We start from the raw sequence: 16,045 nt of genomic DNA, 5'->3' as shown, positions 1-16,045 counted from the left end.
GACGTGGTGTTAAAAGTCCCGATGGGAAGAATTAGAGATCGCACATTTACTAGTCAGCAGTGACGGTGACATTAAGGTAGGGGAATGGAGAGATGGCGGATCACATTCTCCCCCCAGCCAAGAGCTGTCACGGGTTTTCTTTTGGGTGAAATACTTCTGGCTGCTGTAATAAGAAGCTGATGGGACAGAAAAAGGAAAAAAAAAGCCAGAGTGTCCTTAGAAGGCAGGTTGGGCTTTCTCCACCAACCCTCATCCCAATGGGCCGTCAGCATCTCTCTGAGTTGATCCTTTGGGTGCTACAGTATTTGAGGATCATCTGATTATCAGGTGTTTTATCTGACCAGCGTTTGCATTCTATCTCTGCAGAATCATTCTGTGGGAGTGAACCCTGCACGCATGCCTTATACCCAGAAGCTATCACCAAAGGTTTTGAAAACCAGGATCTGTTCTGATGCTGTAGAGAGAGCACAGGTCTAGGAGGTGGCACACCGTGGGTCCTAACACCCTTTTGGTAGGTTTAAGTGAGTTCTCTCAGTGCTGAGCTTTCTCTTGGCTTCCATGTCTTCACCTATAAACTAAGTGGGTCCCCAGATGGATTCTCAGGCCTCCTTCCACATTGACTATGAATACAATGCATCCTAATATCTGCTTCTCCTATCTCACAGTCCCTAGATGTTACAGGAATAATTACAGGTGGAGTATTGAAATATCTCATGTGAGTAGGTGCTTCCTTGGAAGAGCTCACTGTTTGTAAAATTGTATGGCCTTTAAAACTCCTTGATGTGGGTGTTCAGGCATGTCTACCCTCCCCACAGATGACTGGCTATTGGAAACTCAGAGAGACCAGGTGATCGCCAAGGTCAGGACTAATGACTACTTGAGGAATAGGGCTTTGGGCATGGGTCCAATTGCCTCTCAGGAAGGAAATGGGGTGTACTGTGAGCAAAATTGGAGAACACAGAGTCACTAAAAGTTAGGAATGGATAATATAATGTGGCCGTGATGGAATCAGAACCCAGACCTCTTCCTTTAAGCCCTCTTCCTTAGAACTTTATGCCCTTTAGAAATATCTTTTTTTTTGTTTGTTTGTTTTGTTTTGGTTTTTGTTTTTTTCAAGACAGAAAGACAGGCAGAAAGAAAGGAGAGAGGGGGGAGGGGGAGAGGGAGAGAGGGAAAGAGGGGGAGAGAGAGAGAGAAGGAGAGGGAGAGGAGGGGGTGTAGCCCTGGCTGCCCTGGAACTCACTTTGTAGACCAGGCTGGCCTCGAACTTAGAAATCCGCCTGCCTTTGCCTCCCAAGTGCTGGGATTAAAGGCGTGAGCCACCACCGCTCGGCTAGAAATATCTTTTTAAGCAATCTATCTTTCCTTTTCTCTCTCTCTCTCTCTCCCCCTCTTTCCCTCTCTCCCTCTCCCCCTCCCCCCCTCTCTCCTTTCTTTCTGCCTGTCTTTCTGTCTGTCTTTTTCTTTTCTTTTTTCTTTTTTTCTTTCTGACACAGGGTTTTGACTCTAAAGTAAGATTTCTATTTCTTCCACAGCTCTTCCATGATCTTCTCCGGCCTTCACTCACTGACTTGCTCAAAGCCGATGAGGAGTGGCATATACAGAAACATCACTCCTTAGCCTTTGATTACTGAGTAACAAAATCCTTATTTTTTCTACATTAATGGTTGAAAACTATAGAGGTAGCGGGGAGGGGATGAATGAGAATGACACATAAAGACACGCATACATGAAAATGCTGAATGATTGTATTTTGTATAACCTAAAAAATTCATAAAAAATGAAGTAATGACAAGAAATCGGCATTAAAATACAAGAATGGAGGTGGGCTTGTGATTCTGAAATCACCTTCATAGAGAAGTTGTGGTCATGGTCTTGGCCCACAAATTATATTGTTAAACTGGTATAAACATCAAATCAGTGATTTTTCTTGGATTTATGTTTTGTTTTGTTTTTCTTTGTAAGCAACCCTCCCATCTCCCTTCCCGGCTCGTTGAGGTAGGGTCTCTTGAGTCTCAGGCTGGCCTTGAGTTTACTGCATAGCTATGGTAACCCTGAACTTCTGATCTTCCAACCTCAACCTCCCAAGTGCTGAAATCACAGGCCTGAGGCACAACACCAAATTTATGTGGTCCTGAGGGTTAAACCCAGGGGTCTGTACCTGCCAGGCAAGAACTTTACCTACGAGGTTGCATCTCCGGCCCTCTAAGTCCTTCTTAAATGTCCAATTGAAAGAACAAGTTGCATAGAAGAGATCTGAAGACCACGTGATTGCTTAGATGAGTAATTTTATATTGAAGTTGGCAAAAGAAAAAAAAAATCACTCTTTTACGGTAGCCCCTGGAGGGGTCAGCGTCTTAGTCTCGTGAGCTGCAGGAGCAAGTGCGACCCCTATTGGGCCAGGTGAGAAAAGCGACATAAGCACTTAAGATGGCAGGACCGGAGTTCAACATCAGGGCTTCTCCGCATGGCATCGGTGACCTGCAAGTGCACTTTTGAAAATGTGTCCAGCTCCTGTCCGAGGCAGGGCAGGATGAGCACAGTTAATAGGAAGACCCTCACTGGCATCAGTCTGTGGGTCCCTAGCATATGAAGACCTGCCTAGAGAAGCCTTACATGCTTGTGTCTTTGGATGAAGGGTGGGGATGGTGATCAAAGACAGCAGGGTGTTTGTTACTTAGAAAAAGCCACGGTTATACAGGTGGCCTTCTGTGGGCCAAGCTTCCAACATGTTTTGGCCAAGTGCCTGCCTCAGGTAGACCCCTGTCCTGATCCTAGTTCTCCTTGCCCTGCTCAGAAAGACATGGCAGGACATTCTATTTCTCATTCACTATGGAAATATTTTACAGACTTAAGCAATGTTAGAGAGAGAAGGATGCTTTCCCCCTAAATTTCTCAGGTTTTGTGAATGTACACAGCTGTATTAATGAAACTGTAATCAACTGATATTTCAGACTATTCTTCAACTAGCCTTGTTTTATGTGTGTGTGCATATCTAATTCCCACATGCCGCCATGCGCAGTCATTAACACACTGCGGAATATTTAGCTACTCTCTTCCTGTCTGGCTTTCTAAAAACTAGCACTTAAAGTGATTTAGGACCTTTTCTTGAGGTGATACAACATTCCCAATCTGAAAGCCTGCCTCAGTTTACATCTCCTGTTACATACTTATTTCCAAACCATAAGCTAAAATGCTCTAAGTGCCTACCTACTATTTGCCTGCTCAAGAGAAATCAGAATTTCACTCTGAGGCCACCCACACACAGAGATTTAAATATCCAACACATTTATAATGACCTTCGCAGACAATCTGGGGCTGGCCCCACCACTTCTCTCCTTTGGCCACTTATTAACTTCCTTTATATATTAAGAAGTATCTGCGTGCCCAGTACTCTACTCCATAGATTTACTTTATATAGCACTTAGGTATACAACTCCTTAAGTGACCTATCAGTATTTCCATTCTATAGCTGAGGAATCTGAGGCCCAGAGAGACAGTGAGTTGCCCAAGGTATGGTGGTTTGAGTAACAATATCTCCCATTAATTCCTGTATTTGAATGCTTGGTCCTAAGTGGTAGAACTGTGTGGGAAGGATTAGAAAGATCCTTGTTGGAGAAGGTATGTCACTACAGGAAGGATTGGAGTTTAAAAAAAAAATCTCAAGCCATTCCCATTCTCTCCCCCCCGCCCCCCTCTCTCTTGTGTGTGCACACATGCACACTGAACCTGTAGGCCCAAATTCAACATTTTCTTTCTAAGTTGCCTGGTCTTATCACAACAATAGAAAAGCAATTAGACATGAAGTTGCAAAGCCAGGCAATGCACATTGATCTGGGGATGTCTTTAGGACCTGAGCCTCTTATTTTTTTCAAAAGGATTAAGTTAGTTTTTACTTAAAAACATGGGTAAGTCAGTGTGGTAATACAAACATTTAATCCTAGTGCTACAGAGGCAGAGGAGGTAGCAGATCTCTGTGACCTGAAGGTCAGCCTGGTCTACATATAGAGTTCCAGGGCAGCCAGCATTACATGGTGAGACCCCAGAATTTAAAGGGGGAAGAGAGTATAGAGATGGCTCAGCAGTGAAGAGCACTTATTGTGTCCACAGAAGACCCAGGTTCAAGTCTCAGCACCCACATGGTGGTTTGCACCATCTGTAACTTCAGTGCCCGGGAATCTGATGCCCTATTTTGACCTCTGAAGGCACCAAGCATGCACGTGATGCATATTCAAACATGCAGGCAAAACACACACACAAAAAAAAAAAACCAAAATGAATTCATTAACAACTTAAAACAAAACAATAACAAAAAACCCAGGGGTGCTAGAGATATAACTCAGAGACAGTGTTTGCTTGGCAAGCTGTGGGATGAAAAGGGCCTCGAAGGTGCCCCTGTGTAAGAAACACCCGTGCTCCCTGGGTCTTCTGCTGTCTTCACCATTCCGTTTACTAATCCCATCCTTGTACCTCACCCCCACTGCCCCTTCCAACACCAGCACATCAGCATTTAACTACTCTTTGCTTTTCTAAATCCCTTTCATCTGCAAGTCTAGTTCTCTGTGTTCTCCCAGGATGCCACGATTCCAAGTGGCCTTTCCTCCTGCTGATGACCACGCTACACTTAGTGTTCCTGTGAGCCCATGTCTTAATTTGAATCTTTTCAACTTTGACCTTGGAAAGTGCTGCAGACAAAGAAGCCTGGAAGAGGTGACTGTGGAGTGGGGACACCTCTCCCTTACTCCAAACATTTCAGCTGGGGAGCCAAATACTCTGGGGGTGGGGGTAAAAACATCAGCTTGAAACTTCTGTCCTATAGCTGAAGGTCCCAGGACCAAAGAAAGGAAAGCCTAAATGAACCCTTCTACTTTTTCCCATTTTATTCCTCAGGAAGTCTAGGTCATGCCCTCAGCAGCTGCTCTTTTCCAGCTTACCATCACCATCATCAAAACCATCTCAACCACCACCACCACCACCACCACCACCACCACCACCACCACCACCACCACCTATATTCCTTGAATATCCAGGTAATACTCTAGGGAGTAATCCTACAGACCAGCAGGCAGAGAACTCGCAGCCACTGACAGAGAAATGAGAGCCCTACTGATTTTCTAGTTCTCTCCACTTCAGTCAAACTCAGAATCCTCCCTCCCACACTATTACTGTGCAGGGGATATTTTATGCTCACAGCGTCAATGTCCTCCATTTAATCCTCCACAATGCTGTCTCAGGAATGGCTGACTTAGCTGCAGGCATCTAGTGCTGTTCCTGACACTGCTTTCAGGAAGAAGTTGTTGGGAATTTTCCAATATTGTTTTTAAGGAACCATCGTCATCCTAATAGGCCTGGGACACCCCAGACACCCGTGTGGCCTTCCATGGCTATGTGAGCAAATGGGGGCAGAAGCCAGAATCAGCTTCACTCGTCAGACAGCACAGTCTCTTTCAGCTGCAGCCACCGTGAGGGCAGCACCAAGAGGGCCATCATCTACAACCCATCTCACCACTGGAGTCTACCTGCTTTGGCCACTGAGGTGAGAATATTTCTCATAAAGGACACTGGGTTCCAAAGGGAACTCCATCCAAAAAGGAACTGGGTGGGTTGGTGAGATGGGTCAGTGGGTCAGGATGCCCTCTAACCTGAGTTTGATCTCTAGGATCTACACAGTGTAGAGGAGGACCGATTCCTCCTGCAAGTTGTCCTCTGATCCCCATATGAGTATTGCGACATGCATACAGCCACATGCATGTACATAGATTTTTTTTTTTAAGTGGAAACTGGAATCTAGGGGGAGACAGACAGAACAGGGACCCTAAGAAGCCATGCTAACCAAAGCAGTTATGAGGCAGCCATTCTCTGGGCTAGCAGCAGTGGAACCAGAGGAAGTCTGAATTTGGGAGCCATGTCCATCTCCATATCTGATGTTACCTGGCCCTGTGACCTTTAGCAACCCCCTGCATCTCTGAGTCTCAGCTGCCTCATCTGTAGAATTGAAAGATTAAGAAAAGGACTCCTAAATTCTAAGAGGTAAATGATATGAGGTAAGTCAAGTGTATGGTCGAGTTCTGAGCACACAGAAGTGTATGATTATTAATGGTAAGGGACCACAGCTAGAGTCTGGCTGGAGTCCTTGTAATCAGTGTGAAGCATTAACTGTGGCGCCATCGTAACTGGAGGGAGAATACTGCATCTACCTACTTTATTGAAGAGAGAAGGAAGGCACAGAGGACTCAAGAAGTGGAAAATGGACAGTAGCCACAAGCAGAGCCTTGATAAACAGGTTATGTGCCAGGAATGGTCATGAGAGTCCCTGGTATTCCCAGTCCTTAGTCTGGTGTGGTGGCATTGCCTTTAAGGCAGGTCTGAGTTCCAGGCCAGCCTGGTCTACAGAGTGAATTCCAGGATAGCCAGGGAAACTCTTTCTCAGTACCTGCTCCCCCACCCCCAACCCCCTCCAAATGGGATCAGAGTGGTTTGGGAGGAGTCTGCTCCTTAAAGATATAGGACTTTACCACACCTTTTCACCACTCCTACACACTGCCAGCGACCACAGGCTACCTCAGTCACTAATTTATTTGACACAGACTCATCCAGGGTGAGTGGGCTACACCGCTCAGTTCAGTTCAGTTCAGTTCAGTTCAGTTCAGTTCTGTTCTGTTCTGTCAGGTCACTCCCCAGCATCCTTAGGTTTCTGGCGTTTTCTCAGCCATCTGGTCATTCCACACCATCCATTCAGTTGAGAGCAAAATCTCCACTTCTTGAGCATCTACCCTTCTATGTGTCAGGCAGTGTGCCAGCTACTGCCCACTCCGTGGCTCTCAAACCGTCACATACCTGCTAGCCTCCTAGCAAGAGACCTTACAGAAGTTTAAGCACAGTTATGACCAAAGACTAGGGCTGTGCTGGGCCTCAGTAGCTGGAAGGAGAGGCTTGTCTGTCCAGTTCCAAAGCTGGTATCCCTATCCCCATGCTGTTTGCCTGGGATAGCCCCCTTCCCTCTACACTTTAGAAAGACAACTTCCCCAGCAGGTCTGGAGAATGCATTTCCTCCTCTCAGAGCTGCCCCAGGGCTCCTGTGTGTAGTCTGATAGCAAAGGCCGCTCCTTCTCTTTGCCCTTAGACGCATTCTCCCTCCCACCTGCTCTTCAGTTTGGTTTTCATACTGAGGCACAGGCTTCTGGCACCGGCCACTGCTGGGTAGGATCTGGGGAGTCCCAGGGATTTTTTGGGGCCTCAGATAATTTCCTCAGCCCTCAGGGATGCTCTCAGCAGACCCTCAGCTTGGCTACAGGGGAAACTCACGAGAATCAAGCATGCACGTGCTTGCTGGGAGCACTTTTGAGATATTACAATTTTTTTCCTGGAGTGTACCCCAGTGATAATAACAGGAAGTAAAAAAAAAAGACATTTACAACCTTTGATCTGTTAGCTTAAAAAAGTGACCTCAAGGAAATATCCTCAAAGTGGAGGGTAGACAGTTCAAAGACATTCTTGGTAGTGTTGTTTGCAGTGATGAGACTAACAATAATGGTGATAATAATAACAATAATAATAATAATAACACAAAGAAGACAATTAAAAATGGCCAGTAAGAAGCCTAGCTCAATCTGAGAAAACGTGTAGGTGAAATACAACAGCTGATCTACCAGAAATGGCGCGTATCCCAAATATTCCGTAAGCATTAATCACTACTTAGTAATCAGTATATGGAGGAGAGGGCAGAAGGAAGGGCACACGATGGACTGGGTCATACGCTCTGTTTTTGTTCAAGTCATACGATGTGAAAAAGGATTAAAAAAAAAAAAAAAGAAAAAGAAAACAAAATCAAACCAGCCCAGGCGCTGCAAGCCCCTAAACAGAAAGGGCAGAGCTGAGAAAACAGATGCAGATGTGGAAGTAGGGAGGGGTGAACAATGAGTGGCATCGGGCTTCATTCTCTTCCTTGAAAGCATCCTGAGCTGACTCCCCTGTGGCCCCAGGATATGAGCACCGAACCACAATGACACCATAGACACTGCCATGTACCGAGTCTAAATAACCAGAGAGTTTCTGAAAGGCGGGAGACAGAACTTTCCAGACCCCAGGACGGCCATCATGTCTCCTCTTGGAGACTAGAGAACAGACCTGTGCTTCTGAGAGCACCTGTCTCTCCTGAGTTGCTGACCTGCCTCTACATGCAGCCAGACCTGCTGTCCTCCTAAAGGAGCTAACCCTGTCTTGTCAGGTGTGGTGCCACACCCCTGTAATTCTTGTACTTGGGAAACTGAGGCAGTAGGATTGAAAGCTGGGGACCACACTAGGTTACATAGTAAGTCTATCACAAAACAACAACATTCAAATAAACAGAAGAAGGCTTTTCATTGTCTTAGCTGTTCCTGTGTCTCAACCAGGCAGTGGTAGGTTGCCAAGGGGCCCACTTGTTCTGTATTAGCCTCCATAGGCATCTTCCTGTTCTACTGGATACACACTGCAAGCTGGACAAGAGTCGCCATGGCTCTGGTAGCTTCCTGGTTTTGGATAAACCTTAACCAAGGCACACAGAAGGGACAGGTGAAGCCAGATGCTGGCAAGTAGGAGACACAATCCTGGGCATCTTTGAGGTCTATGACTGACTGGCATTCCTAATATTGAGAATACCTGAATGCTGAATTCAGTGTCTCTGGCTGTCTCAGCTGCTTTACCCAGGATCTTAGGCTATGCACACTAAGGCTCCTGTCTGCTGTGGGCTATGATCTGCCCATAGCTCACAGAGGCAGATCCCAAAGGTGGGAGGCAGAGAAGTGCCCAGGCCTCTGTGTGGAGTTAAGCCTGGAGTGTCTTCATTCTTGTTAAAGAAAGGCCCTAGGGCCTCCAGACTGCACTCACTTCTAGAAAATGCTCTGAATAGGAAATGTTCGTGCTCCACCAGCTCAGAGAGCAGAAACACAGACCAAACACTCTGGTCTCTGGAATCAGAAAGACCTGGGCTCAAACCCCAGCTCTGTCACTCATTAGCCCCGTGACTTGGGCTAATAATTTAACCTCGTGAACCCCAGTTCCGTACACATATGAGGGAGACATCACCCACAACAGAGATGGTAACTGGGCAGGAAGCTTCTGGAACACCGAGCCCCTCCCTCAGTATACACTCACAGGTTGTAACTGCTGGTTTCACTGTCCTTTACACAGGCACACCTTGAAGGCAGGAGTCTTGTTCATCTCTGGCATTTAGCACAGGTCCTGCCCCAGTGAGCCCTCATTACATGCATTGCTAAATAATGTTGGAAGGATTATTAAAATTTCTTAATAGAAATTCCTTGATATATGAAAAGGTAGATTAAAAAAAAAAGTCACAGTAGTAGCTTTCCTAAGTGGATGGTTCACAGCCTTCTCCCTACCCTTGACTTGAAAAATTTCCATTCCCATGAATCCTGGGAGCACGCTCACTGTTTGAGGACACAGGTTGAAAAAGACAGGCGACCTCTGCTTTATTTCCGTGTCAACCTCCAACTGGGACAGCACAGGGCCCTGGTCTCTCCTCCAAGAGAAGGTACAAAGTCTCTACTCAGTGCTGAGTTCCTAGTGTCACTCAGAGCCACTCACCCAACAGGTTGTCATGGTCCCCCAGCAGCCACTAACGGAACCACGTCTGTCCTCCTTGGAGTGGCAGTTGGCGCTGGCAAACAGGAAGTTGTCTTGAAGCTGGGTGTGGTTCTGCCTGTCAACATATGCGTACAGAGACGCACGTTTTTCCTTCCCCTCTCTGTTCCTTCCTCTCTCCCCTTTCTCTCAGAGAGAAAAGCCTGAGTTGTTTTGTTGAAAACCACACTTCTGTTACTTTATTTAGGACCAGCCATCACTACCATACAAACACACACCTGGGGCAGAAAGAAGCTTAGAAGACAGCAGCGGCCCATCTCCTCTTCATCAGTCACTCCCCCTGTGGGCCTATCTGTGAGAAACCAGGTGCCTGCAAGTCCACCAACTATCTCCCTTGCCCTGCTCCGTGGGCATGCAGGAAACGGAATTCTGGTTTGAAAGAGAGCCACCACCACTACCAATCTAAATGACAGGGAGACAGAGGAGGAACGGCCACATTGGTTCCTACGAGGCTTACAGGGTGTCCACATTGGACCGAGCGCCATAGGTGAGTAGGAACCCAGCCATGAGTTTCAAGTCGTGTGCACCATTCGAAAAGACCCAAACCATTTCTTAACAGAGGCAAGCATATGGAAACAGCAGAGAAAAGCAATCTTCCAGTGAATAAAGGCATGGAGGGCCGATGGAGCTGCACATGAATGCTGCAGATGGGGGAGGGGGGTGGCAAAAAGTAGGGGGTATGATAGCTGCTTCCCAGTGTTCTCAAAGGTGTGTGATAAAAATTTCCATTCCTCTCCTCCCCAGACCTGAGGCTTGAGCCTCCAGAAGGGCTGTCCAAAATAGATCAGTCCCTAGCCTCCTACTCCTGACCTCTTTCTGAGGCAGCTGCTGTCCCCATCGACTGCATCAGCCCTGTCTCTGCTCCAGCTTCTGCCCACAGACCAGGAGCTCAGGTCTGCACAGAAGCTCATCTTTCCGAGTACATGCATCACAGGCTGCCAGCATGCTTCGTCTGCCAGACTTTCTTCTGTGACCTGCGTCCAGCCCCACGCCATCCTAGGTGGCAGGCCACCATACCCTGCATTCACACTTACACTTCCTGGAGAGGCAGCCTGGCCGTTTGGATAAGGAGGCTGAGCCAACAACATGCTGGGCAACGGCCCTCTTCTAGTAGACATTTCCTGGCTGTGGGCCCCGGCCAGTCAGAATGCTTCACTTCCCCTTTAAGAGAGCACGCCCAGATGAGATTGAGGAAAGGCAGCAAGACAAGGCCAGAGCAGTCAGGGGTGCGTCCTGAATTTGGCAGATGAACGAGGGTTTCCCTGAATCTCACACAGGAGGTGTGAGAAGCCGCTTCCCAGAGGCTCAGGAGAGCTCTCTAAGTTTAGATGGCAGGGGGTTTCTTCTGCAGTCCCTAGGAGAGCAGCCACACTTGAGCCAGCTCTCAGAGCTGCTGTCCAACCTGCCTGGGTACTGGGTGGCCTGCGGATGCCTCCGGACTTTCTGCTCTCCTTCCCCACAGGGAATACCCATCCTGAAGGACAGTGCCTATTGGGCCATATGCTTTGATGACACTAGAGGCCATTATGATAATTGGAAAACCCCCAAAGGACAATTTTCACTATTAATTTCAGCAGAGTTCTCTTTCATTCTGGACTTTTTCATTGTTTTGTTGTTGTTCTCCCCTCCCCACCCCCCACCTCGAGCTAATTTCTCATGTAACCCAGGCTGGCTTTGAAATTTCTGTGTAGCTGAGGGTGACCTTGAATGCCTGATCTTCCTGCTTCCAATCCCAGATGGTCAGATATAGATGGGGCCAGCATTCGTGGCTCTCATTCTGGATACTTAGAAAATTCCCTGACTATGGCAAAGGACAGAGAGTGTATGGGAGAGGGGTCAGCCCTTACAGGGACAATGCTACACAAGGCGATGGGTCACATGACTTAATATTGATGAAATGCCCTGAACAGGCGAATCTCAAGAGACAGAGTGCAGAGTAGTGGTCAGTAAGTGGCAGCTGTGTAAAGATGAGGGTGGGTAGTGGGCATAGGGTGGAGAGGTGGGAAGGGACCCATGTCACTCAGCTGTAGTTTGCTATGGTGTTTTGGGTTAAGCTTGGATCTAATGTGAAGCATTACCGCTGAGTGCTAACTGACCTCTCAACATGATCACAAGGTCACAGCATCAAGATTCTTTCACGTGAGTCTTACTATGATTAACAGAAACACAAAACTAAGTCAAAGGAAAACCAAAAATAAAATAAGTTGGGTATGGTGGCCCATGCCTTTAATCTCAGCACTCAGGAGGCAGAGGCAGGTGGGTCTCTTATGAGTTGTAGGCCAGCCTTGTCTATGTAGCAAGTTCCAGGGCAGCTGAGATTACATATTGAGATGGTCTCAAACAAACCAAACCAAAACAAAACAAAACTGGAACGGGGGGGCCCAGCTCAGTAGTAGAACACCTACCTAGGCTCTGGGTGATCCCCAATATAGGACAAACAAACAGATAATAGACTAATGTATTTGATGAATGAAAAATGGAGACATGAGGAGACATGACAGCTCCTGGGTATAACTGAGAAGGGTTTTATTGTCATTCTGAGAGAAAGAACAGCCAGAGGCCATCCGGAAGAGTCCAGACTGTCAAGGCTGGATGGGGCCAGGGCAGTGAGGTGCAAGAGAAGAGAAGAGAAGAGAGAGGGCAGTGAACCAAGAGGAACGACAGACCAGGAGGCCAAGAAAGGGGTCAAGAGAGGAGCCAAAGATCAAGAGTGTGTGGCCCACATGGGCTGGAGAGGTTTAGGGGAGAGACAGGGTGAAGAGCCCAGGTACTGAGTGAGCCTCTCCTGGGTTTCTTTGGGACCTGACACTTGAGACCTCTTTCCCTTCTATCAGGACCCGCCTTGGGTCTCACCAACACATCTCTAAAACCTGGCTAGTACCTCACGAACTTTAAGTCACTTCCAAGTGAGCAGCATCTGACTTTGAGTAATTTAATATTGAAAGCAAATCTCTGAGAGGCAAAGCCTTCAAGAAGATCTCAGGCTGAGGGGAGGTGGGGTCATTTCACACACTGCCCCTCATCCCAGACAATTCTTGCAGAGACCATCTTATGGCAATGAGGTAGTGTGATAAAGTAAGAGAGCCGGAGCTGGGAGTCTCTGAGGGAGAATTATTTAGAGACACCTTCTTCCCTGAATTAGGTAGACTTAATCTGTTTCTGACTGCAGAGAACCGAGCTGGTCCCTGTCTGCTGCTCTGTTTCTTGGAATGGGATTGTGTGGATGACTGGGTGTGAGCTGGCCAGCCACTGGCCAGATCTCCTTTCTGGGTCATTTGCAACTTTGGCTGGAGATAGTCTGCTCCCAGGCGTTAGGCTGCAAGCTTTGTCCTCTGGACTTTAGGCCAGCTGGTCAAAGGCTCCCTGAGCACAAAGGCTCCTTTCCTAGGAGATGACCAAGAAGATGTCTGCTGGATGTTGCAATGCTGAGCAGTTCAGCGCAGATGAAAAAGCAGCCCCGTGGCCTGGGAGCCAGAGTCAAACAGAAATAGCTCTCCTGGTATCTGCTCAGAGTTCCAGGAGGGCGGGGAGGTCAGAAGTGGACACTTCCCTTGGCCAGCTTTGCTGGTGCACTCTGGCTCTTCTGAAACTCTGGCTCTTGCCTCTTGGCTCTTGCTTTCTCCTTACCTCAGGTGCCCACAGAATAAGTAGGTGGCCTAAGTTCTCAGCAAACAGGTGGCTTAACATGATCAGCTGCAACACTGACATCGTTGGAGCTTCTGAAGAACAGCGGGGTTTGGAAGTGTAACTCTAAACACAAAAACAGGAAGGGGCAGACCAATCCAAAACCGTGCCAAGGACACTTCTGCGGAGCAGATAAACAAATGGCTAATGAGAGAGCATATGCAGAGATGCTCCACCTCATTAGCCATCAGAGAAATGCAAAGCAAGCCTGCAAGGACCTGGCTTCCAGCACACTGGAGTGGCTGTTTAAAAGGGAAGAGAACAGGAGCTAGTGAGGATGAGGAGAAAACGGAGCAGCCATGTACAGCTGTTCAGAATGTAAGAGGGCACAGCTGCAATGAAAACCAGTGTAGTAGTTCCTCAAAATATTAAAATAGAATTACAATATGATTCAGCAGTTCCATTTATGGCTATATATACCTATATGTGTGTCATAAAGCAGCATCATTCTGAAGAGCCAATAGAGAGAAATAAGAGTATTCACAGCTGAATACAAAAAATGGCATAGGTGGACCTCTGTGTGCATGGAGTGTGTGTGTGTGTGTGTGTGTGTGTGTGTGTGTGTGTGCGTGTGTGTGTGTATGTGTGTGTGTGCATGTGTGTGCGTGTGTGTGTGTATGTGTGTGTGTATGTGTGTTGTGCATGTGTGTGCGTGTGTGTGTGTATGTGTGTGTATGTGTGTGTGTATGTGTGTGTGTATATGTGTGTGTGTATGTGTGTGTGTGTGTGTAAGTGTGTGTGTGTATGTGTGTGTGTGTATGTGTGTTGTGCATGTGTGTGCGTGTGTGTGTGTATGTGTGTGTATGTGTGTGTATGTGTGTGTGTGTATGTGTGTGTGTATATGTGTGTGTGTGCGTGTGTGTGTGTGTATGTGTGTGTGTGCATGTGTGTGCGTGTGTGTGTGTGTATGTGTGTGTGTGTATGTGTGTTGTGCATGTGTGTGCATGTGTGTGTATGTGTGTGTATGTGTGTGTGTGTATGTGTGTGTGTGTATGTGTGTGTATGTGTGTGTATGTGTGTGTGTGTATGTGTGTGTGTATATGTGTGTGTGTATGTGTGTGTGTGTATAAGTGTGTGTGTGTATGTGTGTGTATGTGTGTGTGTGTGTGCAGGTATACACACATGTGCATGAGAATGAGATAGCTTTCTGATGCTATGATAAAATATCCAGACAAAAGCAACAGACGGGAGGAAGGGGTTCTTCGAGCTGACAGTTCAAGGTCACACTCCATCACAGCACTTCTCGCACAGTTCCAGATCCTTTACTGTGTCACTCACAGTGGGCTAGTCTTCCCACCCCAACAAACCACCTTAGCAAAATAAAGATGGTCAATTCCAGGAGTAGTGATAGAACCATCTTATCTAGACGACATCTCATTGAAACTCTCTTCGCAGGTGATGCTAGATTTTGTCAGGTTGACCACACTGAGCATCAGGTAAGATGTCTGGTAAGATGTCTCCTCTGATAACGGCGGCACTTGCTATCAAGTCTGAATACCTGAGTTCAATCTGCAGGACCCACACGGTGAAATATGAGAAACAATTTCTACAGGTAGTCTTCTGACCTCCACACAAGTAAAACACACACACACACACTAAATGAATGCACTATTAAAACAAAAACTTCTAACCATTCCATTGCGGTATTCAGCCTTCACAAGGAAGGAAATTCTGACCCTTTATTCTGTAGATGAGTCTTGAAGACAGCATACTAAGTGAACTTGACCAGCCACAAAAAGGCATATATGTTAGGATTCCATTAACATGAAGTAGCTGCATAGTCAAATTCAGGCATACATGGGAATGATATAACTGCCAGAAGTTAGGGGAAGAAGGGGCCTGGTGTTTTGTTTTGTTTTGTTTTGTTTTGTTTTGTTTTGTTTTGTTTTGTTTTGTTGTTTTTACCAGTGGCTTTGGTGTCGTTTTGCAAAGCCGGGAATTCTGGAGATGGCAGTGCAATGGCTGTAAAACAGTACGATGGTGCCAAATGCCTTTGAGCTGCACATTAAAACTAGTTAAGATGAACCAGGAGCCTTTAATCCCAACACTTGGGAGGCAGAAGCAAGCAGATCTCTGAGTTGAAATTCAAGGTAAACATGTTCTATACTGTGAGTTTCAGGTCAGCTAGGGTTACATAGGGAGACCCTGACTCAAACAGAAAACTAGTTAAGATAGTGAAGTCTATATTAAGTGTATTTCACTGCAATTAAGTTCTTTTCTTTAAAACATTAAATAGAATTAGCATATGACACAAAAATTCTGCCCCAGGTGTGTGTGTATGTGTGTGTGTGTGTGTGTGTGTGTAGAACAGCGACCAGGTTTGGTGACACACACCTTTGATCCCCAGTACTCAAGAGGAGGACAAAGGTTGATCTCTCTGAGTTCAAGGCCAGCCTCCTAGATAGTGAGTGCCAGGAGAGCCAGAACTACATAATAAGACTCTGTCTCAAAAAAAAAAAAAAAAACCCAAAAAACAAACATTAAAAACAAACAAACACTAGGCCCCCAAAACTAATCCTTTGGTGAGATGGCTCAGCAGTTAAGAGTATTTGTTCTTGCAGAGGACTCGGGTTCAGTTTCTAGCGCCCTCCTAGTGGCTCATAAATATTTGTAACTACATTCCCAGGGGATCCAATGCCCTCTGGTGGCTTCTGCTGGCAGCATCATGACATACATACAGACAAAACACTCATGCATGTGAAATAAAATAAATAAACCT

At 46.6% G+C, this 16,045-nt stretch overlaps 1 protein-coding gene across 13 annotated transcripts in view; it reads right to left on the bottom strand.

Moving 5' to 3' along the window:
• Window positions 1-16,045, bottom strand: part of Atxn7l1 (ataxin 7 like 1) — a 222,214-nt gene that overhangs the window by 52,194 nt on the left and 153,975 nt on the right. The window contains exon 1 of one of the 13 annotated variants that reach the window (XM_021178819.3): window positions 10,677-11,728. The exons of 11 other annotated variants lie outside the window; for them this stretch is intronic. The gene's annotated coding sequence lies outside the window, so the exon portion shown is untranslated. Of the gene's footprint in view, window positions 1-9,585; window positions 10,145-10,676; window positions 11,729-16,045 lie in introns of those variants that run through there. One more of the 13 variants, XM_021178816.3, reaches the window with a different exon arrangement.

This window comes from Mus caroli, unplaced genomic scaffold, assembly GCF_978045245.1.
Source record: "Mus caroli unplaced genomic scaffold, Mus_caroli_1 scaffold_14, whole genome shotgun sequence".
Taxonomy (NCBI): Eukaryota; Metazoa; Chordata; class Mammalia; order Rodentia; family Muridae; genus Mus; species Mus caroli.
This window is presented reverse-complemented; position numbering and strand designations above follow the sequence as displayed.